The sequence below is a fragment of the Ursus americanus genome, chromosome 3 (genome assembly GCF_024610735.1).
Source record: "Ursus americanus isolate L20-20 chromosome 3, mUrsAme1.1.p, whole genome shotgun sequence".
Taxonomy (NCBI): Eukaryota; Metazoa; Chordata; class Mammalia; order Carnivora; family Ursidae; genus Ursus; species Ursus americanus.
In genome coordinates, this window is record NC_142129.1 from 70556249 (window position 1) to 70568953 (window position 12705).

Consider the following 12705-nt stretch of genomic DNA (forward strand, 5'->3'; position numbering starts at 1 on the left):
CCCTCAATATCCTCTTTTAAACATAAAATCAACATATGTTCCATAAATGTTATTTAAAATTTCAGAAGTAATTAAGTATTCTGACAGGAACAAGGAATACGTAACTGAATATGCTTTTTCAAACTGCAAATTCTCCCTCACTCACTTTGATAGGCTCCAGTCCCTTTGAGATTATGGTTTTAAATTTTTTTTAAGATTTATTTATTTTAGGGAGGTGGGGGAGGGGCAGAGGGAGAGTCTCAAGCAGACTTTGGGCTGCAGCCTGACGTGGGGCTCGATCTCACGACCCTGTGATCAAGGCCCAAGTTGAAACTAAGAGTTGGATGCTTAACCAACTGCGCCATTCAGGCACCCCATGGTTTTAAACTTTTTAGAAAAAAAAAAAAATTACTGCCAAAAAGGCATTGGAAGATAGCATGCAAATACAAGGGAGAGATGGACGGACGAAGGAAGGAGCAATTTTAACAACAACAAACACACAAGAAATTTCAAAGAATGACCTCAAATGTAGTCTGAATTTAAGAAAGGTTAGTTCAGCCCTTATTCTAAATTCGAATCAAAAGCTGCAATGCTTGTTTAGGTAGCTGTTCGTTCCTTTTTCCTCACCTGCCTGTCTTTCTCTCACTCCTGATTACTGTGATTACCCGTCCGGCCACACTCAAGTCACAATTTCAGGTTGCTAGCTGGTTTCCCCTTGAGTCAGCAAGGCTTGGTGAAGCATCATACAACCAATTCCTCAGTGGAATTACTGCGGCAACTGCAGATGCCATCACGCCTGTTTTCTGGCCTTGTCGCTCCCCGGGCTCCCATTCCCAGACCCTCTGCAAGGCTCTGGTGGGCCCAGAAAGAGCAATACCAGTAGGACATTCAAAGAAGCAAAGGTCTTTTTTGGGGAGGCCAGCACCATTCCTACCTGAACTAACATACGGTAACCACAACTATTACACAGAATAGTTACAATGTCGTGCTTAAAGTGAAAAAAAAAAATCAGAATGTAAAATTGTGTTCATGAAAGTATTTCAACCATGAAAAATACTGATCAAAAATAGAAGGACATTCATAAAAATGAAGATAAAGGGGTTGTTAAAGTCCCCCCCTCCTGTTTTCACTATCTTTAGTGATGCTGCGTTGTCTTTATAGGAAAAAAACAACCACCACCACCCAAATGGTGTATTGACAGCTGCTAGCTTGAAGGCTTTTTCATTCTGTCCAGTTGAAATGAATCTGAGGCTTCTATTCATCTGGGAAAAAAGGAAAAATAACAAATTTATTTTGCTCCTGTGGTGGGTGGTTGTAGCTGTGGTGAATTTGTTTGACTGCCAATTACTGGTAACAGTTATCTGATTGTTATACATGTTATAAATGCGTCTAGCAGGGTTCTGTCTGGAAATGTATACTGTTTAGAAAAACAAAACAAAAAACTACCATAACTTTATCTCCCATTCCACAGGATAAAGAAATCTGACCCTGGTTCGTTTAGTGATATGGCCCACAGTTCGCTACAAGCACGGTGTTGACATAGTAACTCCCAAGAAGGTCTGATCAGAATACTGTCTCCAGGGAATAATGTTGCACCAGCAAATTATCTAAGATGGGAAACAAGCTTTCGTTGGGTTCACTATGAAGGGTAGCAGAACATGCCACCACCAAACAGGACACTGTCGCAGAATGACTGTTTTGAGCTGAGGCACTTGAAAAACAGCAAATGCCAGGAAAGGTTTCTCTGAACTTCCCTTATCTGTCTAAAGACAAATCCTCCAAAAGGAAGTCAATGCTCATAAATTCCCTGCCTGAAAGGAAGTTCCATCAGCCATGGAAGACTGACTCTTATCAAAGGACTGGAGGGTAGACACCACACAGAGACAAACTTCGGCACAAACTATCATACCTTCTACCTATTCTTTGTTTGTTTGTTTAAGAGAGAGAGAGAGAAGGGAGAAGGGGCAGAGGGAGAGAGAGAACCCTAAGCAGGCTCCACACCCACGTGGGACTCGATCTCACGACCCCAAGATTGTGACCTGAGCCGAAATAAAGAGTTGGACACCCAACCGACTGAGCCACCCAGGACCCCCCCCATTCTTTTAAAGACCTATTTATCTTTCCTGAAAATAATTTACTCTCCCCTAAGAGGCCTACAACTCTCCTTTCCCTATTAAGGATGAATGTAAGTCTGAATTCTAAGCCACCTAGGGGAGTTAGGCATTTTTTTCTCTGGGTATCTTCCATGTATACGTGAAGTGTACATGTTAATAAACTTGTTTGTTTTTGTCTTGTTAACCTGTCTCTCATTACATGGGTTTCGGCTAAGAACTCAGAAGGGTAGAGGGAAAATTATTTTTCTTTCGCTACAGTTCTAGCTCAGGAAAGCAAATCATGGGCTAAACAATAACACTGACAAGTCCCAGCCAGTTCTGGTGAAGGGGAGGGCAGCTTCTGGAAAGAATCAGTAATACTGGTATCAAAGTGAGGTAGGAGGGCACATGCATCATTGCTAAGGGGAGTATTAACTGGACCGACATTTTGGGACGATAATTTGTCAAAACCTACAGAAAGGTTCAAGGTGCACCCAGCAGTCTTCAAGGAATCATTTTCTGCAGAGATAATGTACGAGTGCATAAAGTCCTGGGTAAAAACCAGGATGCTCCTACAGCAGGCTCTTCCGTGATGGTAGAAAACTGGGAACAACCTATATTTTCAGGACTAGGTGGGATACACATGTAACAGCCAGAGAATGGTTAAAACAAAATGCAGCAAGTTGAAAGCAATGTTTGTAACTTTTTTTTTTTTTGTGAAACACTCATTACTCACAAACACATACTATTTGTATGAATGACTGCATAAACATAGAAGAAAGAATATGCTCGATAGTTTTAATAAAAGTACCAGAGAGGGAATTACAGAGCTGCTGGAGGAAATTTTAACTTCTAAATTTACATAATTTCAACATATGTGGAATTCAGAGTGCTTTTTCGTTTAATAAATCAAAAAAGACAACAAGATCAAATAAATTTTAAAAAATGGAACAGGATACTGACAGAGAACAAATGGTATGAACAATGGGGTTGTGATCAAATTTAGAAAATGAATTTGGTAATAAAGGTGTTGGGAGCAAGGGATTTCTATCAGAAAGAATGTATATAATGTTTTTCTGGAGGGAAAAAAAAAAGTACGTGTTAAATGACTTTCTCTTTGCTCCCTAACCCCATTAACTAGCCAGAATCCAAGTTTCTGGGTAAATGCAGTCTAGGCAGCAGACAGATTGGCATATTAAAGAACAATTACAAGAAGGGACCTTTTGAGGGAAGAGCACTTTCAACATTGTTATACCTTTAAGAGCTAAAGAGAGCTATGGGGAAAAAAGTTCTCCGCTCCTTTTCAGATTAAAATAGGCATGGTTATGCTAATTATGAATGTTGCCAGCAGGCTAGAGCAGTCTGAGTTCCCAGCCGCCCTGCTGTCTTGGGCGCTGCCTGTCTTGCAGAGCCCAGCAGTGTCCGCCTACAGGGACGGCTGACACCAGCCTGCAGCAGAGCCACCTGGACCAGCCTATAGCCATCACTGCCTCCAGGGTGGGACGAGGACAAGCCTGGGTGTCTTTATGAACCGCTTCAGATCTTAAACCACGGAGCCACCCACATCACCATCTGTTTAGTGCCATGTGGACCCTAAAAGAAAAATCCGGTTTGGTCCTAAAAATACTATTTGCCTCCCAAGGAACTGTCTCCTAGGGCTGGGCCTCACAGGCCTCTGTTTTACATAACATTAATTAGAGATGCTAATTCTGTGTCGGAATGGTACAGCGGCCACACCCTGGAATGTGAAATTGTAAACTGCAAAATTCTGCCAAAATGTGTCATTTTATCCAAGTGCAGCAAACTCAGTTTTAAACTGTTTATATTCTAAGGCTCCCTGACCACGAGTTCTAACTGGGTTGGAGTCGTAATCTTTTCTTCCTCTGACTCATCATGTGTAAGACTTTTTTCTCCTTTATTTAATAATAACACCATTTAATAAAATTAGTGGATATACTCACATGTGACTTAAAAGGAAATAAGACCCCTGAAACTGTAAATAAGTACTCAGGGTAGAAGTTAAGAACCGTTTCCTTTATCAATGTAATGCTACTCAGCTCCAAGTGCACCTTGTCCACTGTTTACATGGGATACTGGAATATTTCTCCCTTGCCAGATGGCACGATGTTCAGTTTTGTCAGTAGATGGTGCTGGAGGACCTAGAGGAGGAAGGATCTTAGCTCCCTCCAGTGGCACATGACTCCCAGCAGCGCACCTGCCCTGCCATCCAATGGTGTCCACCTTCCAGTTTTCCAGTCCTAGCCAGAAGTTTCCTGACTGCCCGCCCGCCGAACCCAAGGGGGGATTTCCTGCTTGCACTGTCTTGCCCATTAGCCTAGACCCACTGGCATCCCAGAGGGAGGTTCCCAACTAGCTAGCCTTGGTCCGTAATTGCATGTAACGAGCTTGTTCTAGAGCTGTGGAACAGCTCTGGCCTGGGACAACCCAGTGAGCTCTTCTCCCAACCAGTGCCTGCAGCCACACTTTTTCCAATGAAGTCAACCCCAAACTTGGTAAAGGAAACCCTTTCCAAGTTTGTTCCTTCCTTGGGTTCCCTAGCTTTAGGATATTCTTTATTTTCTATACCCTCTTAAAAATAGCAGGGGGGGGGAGAAAGAAAAAGAAAAAAATAGCAAATCTCTTGTAAATGGTTAATAATGCTTTATATTAAGCTATACCTGCTCAAATTACAGTGTGGTTACTGACTCCAGATTGGATCCTAACTGATAACCACCCATTGAAGGAGGGAGCAACTTTGAGCCTCAAATAGGCTCTTAATGCTGTTCATTAATTTCATTATTCATTTCTCACCGTCAATCTGGCAAATTTCTTACCAGGTTATTTCAGACCTTCTCTTGTGTCCTTTAGGTTCTGATTCACCTGACTTAGCAACAACTCACTACCAGAAGATGACATCAATTGATAGTGTTTAAGGAAAAGTGAGAGCTTCCTTCAAAGTCCATTAAAAAAAAAAAACAAAAAACCCTGTATTGTCCTACTATTGATCTTACTTATATTCAGCTTAAAAGAAAAAGTAGAAATTCCTCCTCACCAATAACACCATCCCTTCAATTTCACACATAACACACTTGTTCTTTATTCTAGATTTTATCAGTCAGGACCTTCCTTACAGTTACTGCCTTATCTGTTCTTTCTCTCAACAGATTAAATCCAGAGATCAATTTTGGGAGAATTCACAATAATACTGAGTCTTCTAGCTGATGAACATGGTATATCTCTCCATTTATATAAATCTTTTAAGATTTCATTCAGTAGGATTTTATAATTTGCAGAATACAAATGTTGAACATATTTTATTGGATACATATCTCTAGGTTTTTCATTATTTTGATCCTGTTTTAAATGGTATTTTAAAACTTCAAATTGTTTGTTGCTGTATATAAAAATGCAATTGATTTTTTAATATTGGTTTTTCTAGTAGTTTTTTTGCAGTTTCCTTAGGATTTTCTACATAGTTTTTGTTGGTGGTGGTGTTTTTTAAAGAGGGAGGGAGAGAGAGAATTGTAAGCAAGCTTCACACCCAGCTCAGAGCCTGATGTGGGGCTTGATCTCATGACTCTGAGATCATGACTTGACCCAAAATCAAGAGTCAGACACTTAAGCAACAGAGCCACTCAGGCACCCAAGGATTTTCTATGTAGTTGATCATGTTGTCTGAGAATCTTTAGGTTGTTTTTTTTTTGTTTTGTTTTGTTTTGTTTTGTTTTGTTTTGTTTTGTTTTGTCTTCTTGATTTTTTTGGTCTTATTTGGTCCACAAATGTTGAATAGGAGTGCAGGATGTGGATAGCATACTTGCCTTATTCTAAAACTTAAGAGTCAGAGCATTCAGAATTTCACCATTAAATATAATGTCTTTTATAGATATCTCTAATCAGTTTAAGGAGGTTCTCTTGTATTTATTTCTAGCTTGCTGAGAGTTCTGCTCATGAATCGGTGTTGAATTTCAATTAATTATTTTTGTGTCCAGTGAGATTATCATATGGATAATCCTATGGACCCACCAGCTTGAACTGAGAAAGAAAGCCACCTATTTTTCCCTAGGACATGCTATTTTTGCCTCTTTTGAAGTAGCCAAACCAATCTACTAACTAATTATTCTTACCATTTGAAAGTCAGGGGAGTGTTGCTGGGGGAGGGGAGGATGAGACTGCTGTAGCGACCAGGTGAAACATAACGGTGACTTGAACTAGTGAGGTAGAGAACCAAAAACAAGTCAACATCTATTTGAGAACAGAAGTAATAGAAGAACTAACTGATGTATTTCATGCACTGGATGTGGAAAGGATAGAAATTAACAATGACTCCTAAATTGCTGGCTTGAGCCACTTGGTGAGGGATACTGCCATTTACTGAAATAGCAAAACCTGAGAAGGAAAAGATTTGAATGATTTCACTTGTGATATATCAAGAACCATGATTTCGATGGATTACATTTGTTATTCTTTTTTTTCCCTTCTTTTTTTTAAAAAAGATTTTATTTATTTGAGAGAGTGAGCAAGCAAGAGAGAAAGAACACAAGAGGGAAGGGGCGAGGGAAAGGAAGAAGCAGACTCCCCACTGAGTGGGGAGCCGAACCTGGAGCTCAATCCCAGGACACTAGGATCATGACCTGAGTTGAAGGCAGATGCTTAACCGACTGAGCCACCAGGTGTCCCTACCTCTGATATTCTTATTAGACATCCAAGCACATAAGTTAGTCAGGAGACTGGATACATGAGGCTGGAACTCAGCACTTACCACATGACGTCCTAACTATGTGCTTCCTGTCTTACTCTCCACCAGACTGACATTCTTGAACAATGTTTTATTTTTTTGTGCATCCTGGGTTCTAACACAGTTTCTGTCATAAAGCAGATATTCAATAAATATTGGTTGAATTAGTCCATGAATCCTTTGTTTTACTAAAATGCAATTCAACTATGAGCCACAAAAATAAATGCTGTGGGATTAAAATACTTATCTATACTACAGAGTGATCAAAATAATTGACCAAATAACTAAAGGAAATCAGAAGACAAAGATAAATATTTAAATGAAGGCAATATATTTAAAATAGTATATTGAAGCATAAAGGGACCCTTATGACATTAATGTTAAAATGTGTGAGATATTACAAATAGACAATAAAATAACTAATGTAGAGAAAAAGAAAAATTTTGGAGACACCATAGGGATCCTCTAGTCCAGCAGTTCTCAAACTATGTTCCTTGGAGTCCTACAATTTCCTGCAGGCACACCAAGGCAATGGGGGGGGGGGGAGGTGAAGAATAGAGGCCAACCGGGTATAATTTGGGGTCTCAGGATTTTAGGTGAGAATTCACTTTAAAAAAATTATATTACTAAAAAAAATTTTTTTTAGAAGCTACGGATACTCTAACCTCATTCTGTAGGTGAAGAAACTGAATCCTGCTTAAGCATATCCAATTATAAGTAGAGACAGGATGAGAAGTCGGGTCTTCCAACAATCAGTCCAAAAATCATGAGATCTCCTTCCAGAATTTATCTTAAAAATTCCCGGACATACTTTTATATTTACTATCTATCACCTCTTAGAGTCATAAGTTCCATAAATTTATTACAGATTCTTAAGTGATAGACTAGGCGTAAACACAGTGTTAGGGCAAAGAAAAAGAGTTTTGAAGACAACAATCGAGTTTAAGCTCTCTGGCTGCGGTTATAGGAAAGATTTAAGTGCGATTTGTTTGAATGGAGGCAGGACGTAGCATTCAGGTCGGCTGATGGTTCCTCAGACATTAGGAGGAGAGGAACAGAACACACAAATTCCCGCAAAGTATCCTAATTTCCGCCCGGGGCTTCTTCAGTGGAATTAATTAAATACTGCCTGAAGTAAAGGACAGAGTGACAGGAGAAAAAGATAGCATCCTTTTTACATTCACATTTGAAACAAGTATTGTCTTTCCCAAGAAAGGAAAAAAGAAAAAGCAGAACGGCCACGGAAGGTACCTTGATGTTATGTTTTCATTATCACTACATTATTTCTCCAGCAGGTTATGCTGCAACACACTGTGGATAAAATCTCTTCATTTGCTTTCTTCTTTCTTTCCTGAGTGAATTTTTTATCTTATCATCTGAAACGACAGGCTGGTATTATCAAAGCTGTATATCCTGAGATTCAGCAGCAGGACTGAATTTCCTTTTTTCATTATTTTTGGGAGAACATACAGACCTTAGGGGTAAGCTATCAGCACCAATATGTCTTCAAATTCTTACTGGTTCCCTTAAGGGGAAAAGAAGGTAATTAATCTGTCATCTTCACAGTGCACTACCACTCCTTCACAATATTTAAAAGCCTATTTCGTTGGGATAAAATTTTATCATAAATAGATGAACTGAACAAAAGAAAAGGAAGCATTTCTAACCAAAAGCTGCTGAACAGTATGAAAGTAAATACTGAGTTTTCAGAATTTCTAAGACTAAAAGCCAAATCCTGTAACAAACAAAAAACAGGTTTTTTGCCTTCAGGTTTTACTTCCCATTTCAACATTTAATTACTTACTTCCAAAAATGGATCTGCCACATGACTCCCTTGCTCCCATAAACTTTATTTCAGTGAAGATCAAACAAACAGGAATAAAAAGACTTAGGAATGTATTGATTTTGAAAATGTGTAATCCTCTTAGTTAATACGTTGCGCTCTTGGTCGAGGTTCCCGAAGCCCACGGAAGCATTCTGAATCATTCCCTTTACAAGCTGCACTTCTGAAGCTGTCACTCTGTGTGAAGACCTCGCTTAGAATATGTCCTTTCTTAAGGGTTTGGAAAAGAACCTCAAAACGAATTCTTATCTTTGCCTTTTTCTATTTTCTAAAACGTCCTAAATACTGTAAGAAGCAGCCCTACAGCATGGCAATGTATCAAAGGGCAGCCCGGGGTATGTGGGAGGAAAAAAGAGCACTCTTCTTTGTCATTGCAGCAACACCTTAATGAAGGACTTCTACCTATGGGAGCTCAGCATCTTTTTCTGTACCTGCAGGAGTGGCCAAGTCCTTCCAACACTTTCTTGGATCCCATCCCAATGCTATAAACATAAGGCTTGGCTTGTCAGGCCCGGCTGACATCAGTGGAAACAATCTGGGATAAATGTGCACATCAGCGAGAAGGAAAGCACAGCTGTTTTTTTTCACAAGATCACATGAGAAGAGACTGTAAAATATTGAGCAGTGAAATGGAAGTAGCCTATCGAAGACATGCCTGTAGATCTTTTTACTCGAAGAGAGGGTTTTGAACACTAAATTCCAGTTATAGGCTCGATTCCTGGCATTTGTCAAACTCAGTTCTTGGGTCAAGCCCATCAGTAGATGGTAAGTCAAAAGGCAGGAGGAAATGAGTGTTCTTCTGTCATGCTTCCATTCAGCTCTCTTACTTTCCAAGCAAAGAATCTGTAAGCAGTTGGCTTATTTAAAAACACAAACAAACACCCAGCTTGCCTCTTGTAGCATTTTCATGAATAAAATCATGACTTTGGAAACTAGAAGTCAAAGAAAGAAAAATATCGGTAGAGAAAATAAAACCACTTTATCACACGCCTCAGTCATTATTTTTCTCAAATTGGTGTTAAAGCAAGGCTGAAGTGGTGGCTGAGACAGGACGGTGTCCTGGTAAATAATAATTTAGTATTTCTAAGTCCGAAGATATTTACGTTGTGACAAATATGCCACGCTCTGTCTTAAAACTCAATGGTAAAAGATTTGTTACTTTCTACTAAAGTCACTGAGCCTTGTGTGACGGGTAATACCGTGTAGCACCTCTCATCTTTCTTGAAGTCATGTCGATACAGGGCTGCTCAAATAAATGAATGCTCCCATTTTAGCCAGTTGAATACACAGGAAGAAAAATGATCATCGGCAATGCTCCCCATCTCTCCCCCCTCCTCCCAAAGTACTGATGATAGGTAGGTTTTTAATGCCTCAAGTTGACCTTGTTACTACACCATTTGCTCCTTTGTTTCAGTGGCTGGAACTTACTTCTCTTTGCCCTTCCCTGCCCCATCCAGCACTGCTACCATTACATTGCCAAGCAATAAATATTGTTATTGCCCAAGTGTCTATTCCCTTCCACACAGTGGCTCACTGAGAGAAAGAAGATAGAACGCCTGAAGGGAGCATCTTATAATGGACTCAAAGCGGACAATGGACTTTGCAGACAGTATTCTGCTTTGATGCACATACAGCATTTTTTTTCCTAAGACTTTATTTTACAGAGCAGTTTCAGCTTCACAGCAAAATTGAACCAAAGATACAGAGATTTCCTCTACAAGAGCATCGATTTTATTGTTTGCAAAAATGGAGCTTAAGATGTGGCAAGATGAACAAATACTACCACATTTGTTTAAAATTATTTATTAATTTCACTAAAGTTAGTTAAAACCTTGCCGATGTCACATCTAATTTGATATCATGGTATAACAAGAGATCAAGATTATGAGACAAGCCACTCTATACAGTGATTACTTATGTCTAAAAGCAATTTTTAACTATAAAGAAGATTAATAAGGAATTGGCAAGCCAATTTAGTTCCTTTATGATTTTAGCTTCCTGATTTCCTCAGTGATGCACACCCAGTACTAAAAAGAAAACTCAACAGAAATTTTGCCAAAATTCTTCAAAAAAGAAATTCACCGAAGCCCACCGTCAGGTCTATCATGGGCACTCACAACGGCTGAATGAATTGAATCACATCCCAAGTGTCAATAATCGGGTCAAAACGTGCACATATCACTATTCCATGTGACAGATAAACAATATTTCATCTTATTGGGAATAAAATGGGATCTGAGCTATGAACCTAATATTATTTTCCAAAAATGATTTGATTAATACCTTTCAGCTATTTACTTTTCACTTGGCAAACACGAAACATTTTTAATACTGAATTTTACTTAGAGCAAATGGATAGTAATTTGTTCTACTGAGCTTCAGTAAAATGATCCCTGCATCTGAATGTTACATGTTGTCTGCTGCTAGTGATTTACATATTATTAGAACAAGGAACTGCAAAAGGAGAACCTAAAGGAAAACATGCACTCCCATCTATTTTTAAGCTAGTAAACAAAAGAAGAGAAATTGTCTTTAAATTTTGAAGTGGCGCTTAATGTCATCCCCACAGAGTTCCCCCAAAAGATGCATTTAAAAAGGAAGACAGTGAAGTTTAAGAAATTTGATCATTTATCTGTGATAATTCTTTTTTTTTTTTTTAAGATTTTATTTATTTATTTGACAGAGAGAGAGACAGCCAGGGAGAGGAAGAAGCAGGCTCCCAGCGGAGGAGCCTAACGTGGGGCTCGATCCCAGGACTCCAGGATCATGCCCTGAGCTGAAGGCAGACGTTTAACAACTGAGCCACCCAGGCACTCCTATCTGCAATAATTCTATCCTCATGAGTCAATACCTCTGCAGCGTCAGAGTGAATACTAATGCCTGATTTGCACAAAGCACTCCTGTGTTCCCCACCCAAAGCCCCAAATCCTAAACAGGGGAGAAGAGCAAAAACAACTGTACTGCAAGGTCAAAACTGAAGGGAGACAGCAAAGAGGTTTGGGTAAAGAGACCAAGAGGTCCAGGAGAAGGAAAGAGAATTGGGATACCAGAAAAAAATTCACTGGGGGAGAGGGGACCCTTCTCATATTTAGAAGGAAGGGTCATATTTAGACAGTATACAGAAGAGAAGAGGAATTCCTGGCAGGTGTAAAGTCACAGAAGTTTGTCACATGGGCTGTGTCCCTAAACCAATTCTTACCAGACTGACATTTCCTCTTGTCCTGAGGAAGAATATATTCAGACTCAAGTTTGCTGACAATTTTAATATCTAGAGTTATTCAAACTGAGCAGAAGATTGAGTTTAGATTAGGCACTACAATAAGAAAAAAGTCTTCAAACAGTATATTTAAGATAGATAGTTCTCAACACTTTCCCAGTACAACTAAACTCACAGACAAAGAGATTTTAGGAAGAATACAAAAATGTCACAGCCTACACATACATGGAAAACATATGACTGTCATTGTCAAAAGAGATGAGTGAGATAGAGGACAAATTCAGCTCCAAGGTCAGATAATCTGTTAACTTGACTTAGTATAAAATTGTTCTCTAGAGGATGTGCTCCAATGACTTAGGTAGATTATTTTATATGATAAATTTTAATCAAACAGCCATTGCTTTCTATCCAGATATATAATAATGGGACAGGAGATCAATTTAGGATAGAATGTTTTGAAAAAGCTTAAAAAAATTTTTTTTCCTTGTAGGGGGTTGGTCAGGAGATGATACAAGGTCAGATTTTAAATGAACTCAAACCTCACAAAAAAGATTAGCAGCCTGGACAGATTTATCTTTGTGAGTAAAGTCTTCTAAGGCCTCTACTCTTCTAAGAAAATGAGGGAGAGAAACAGCGTATTAATCAAGTGATCAGGCCAGACCGAAGTTACAGTGCTGCGATATGATGATTACAAGTCTTTGTTTGCTTGTGTACACATTCTAATACTAGTCAGCTAATATTATTAATACAAAGTGATGTGAAAGAAACTCCCAAATATACTTGGTGTAAGGGCAGGTCCCTTGAGGGTCATATCAAAAGTATCCCCGTAAGAAACACA

At 39.2% G+C, this 12705-nt stretch overlaps 1 protein-coding gene across 7 annotated transcripts in view; it reads right to left on the reverse strand.

Annotated features, from left to right (window-relative positions):
- CDK14 (cyclin dependent kinase 14) overlaps positions 1-12705 on the reverse strand; it is a 924301-nt gene that overhangs the window by 424043 nt on the left and 487553 nt on the right. The window lies entirely within an intron of this gene.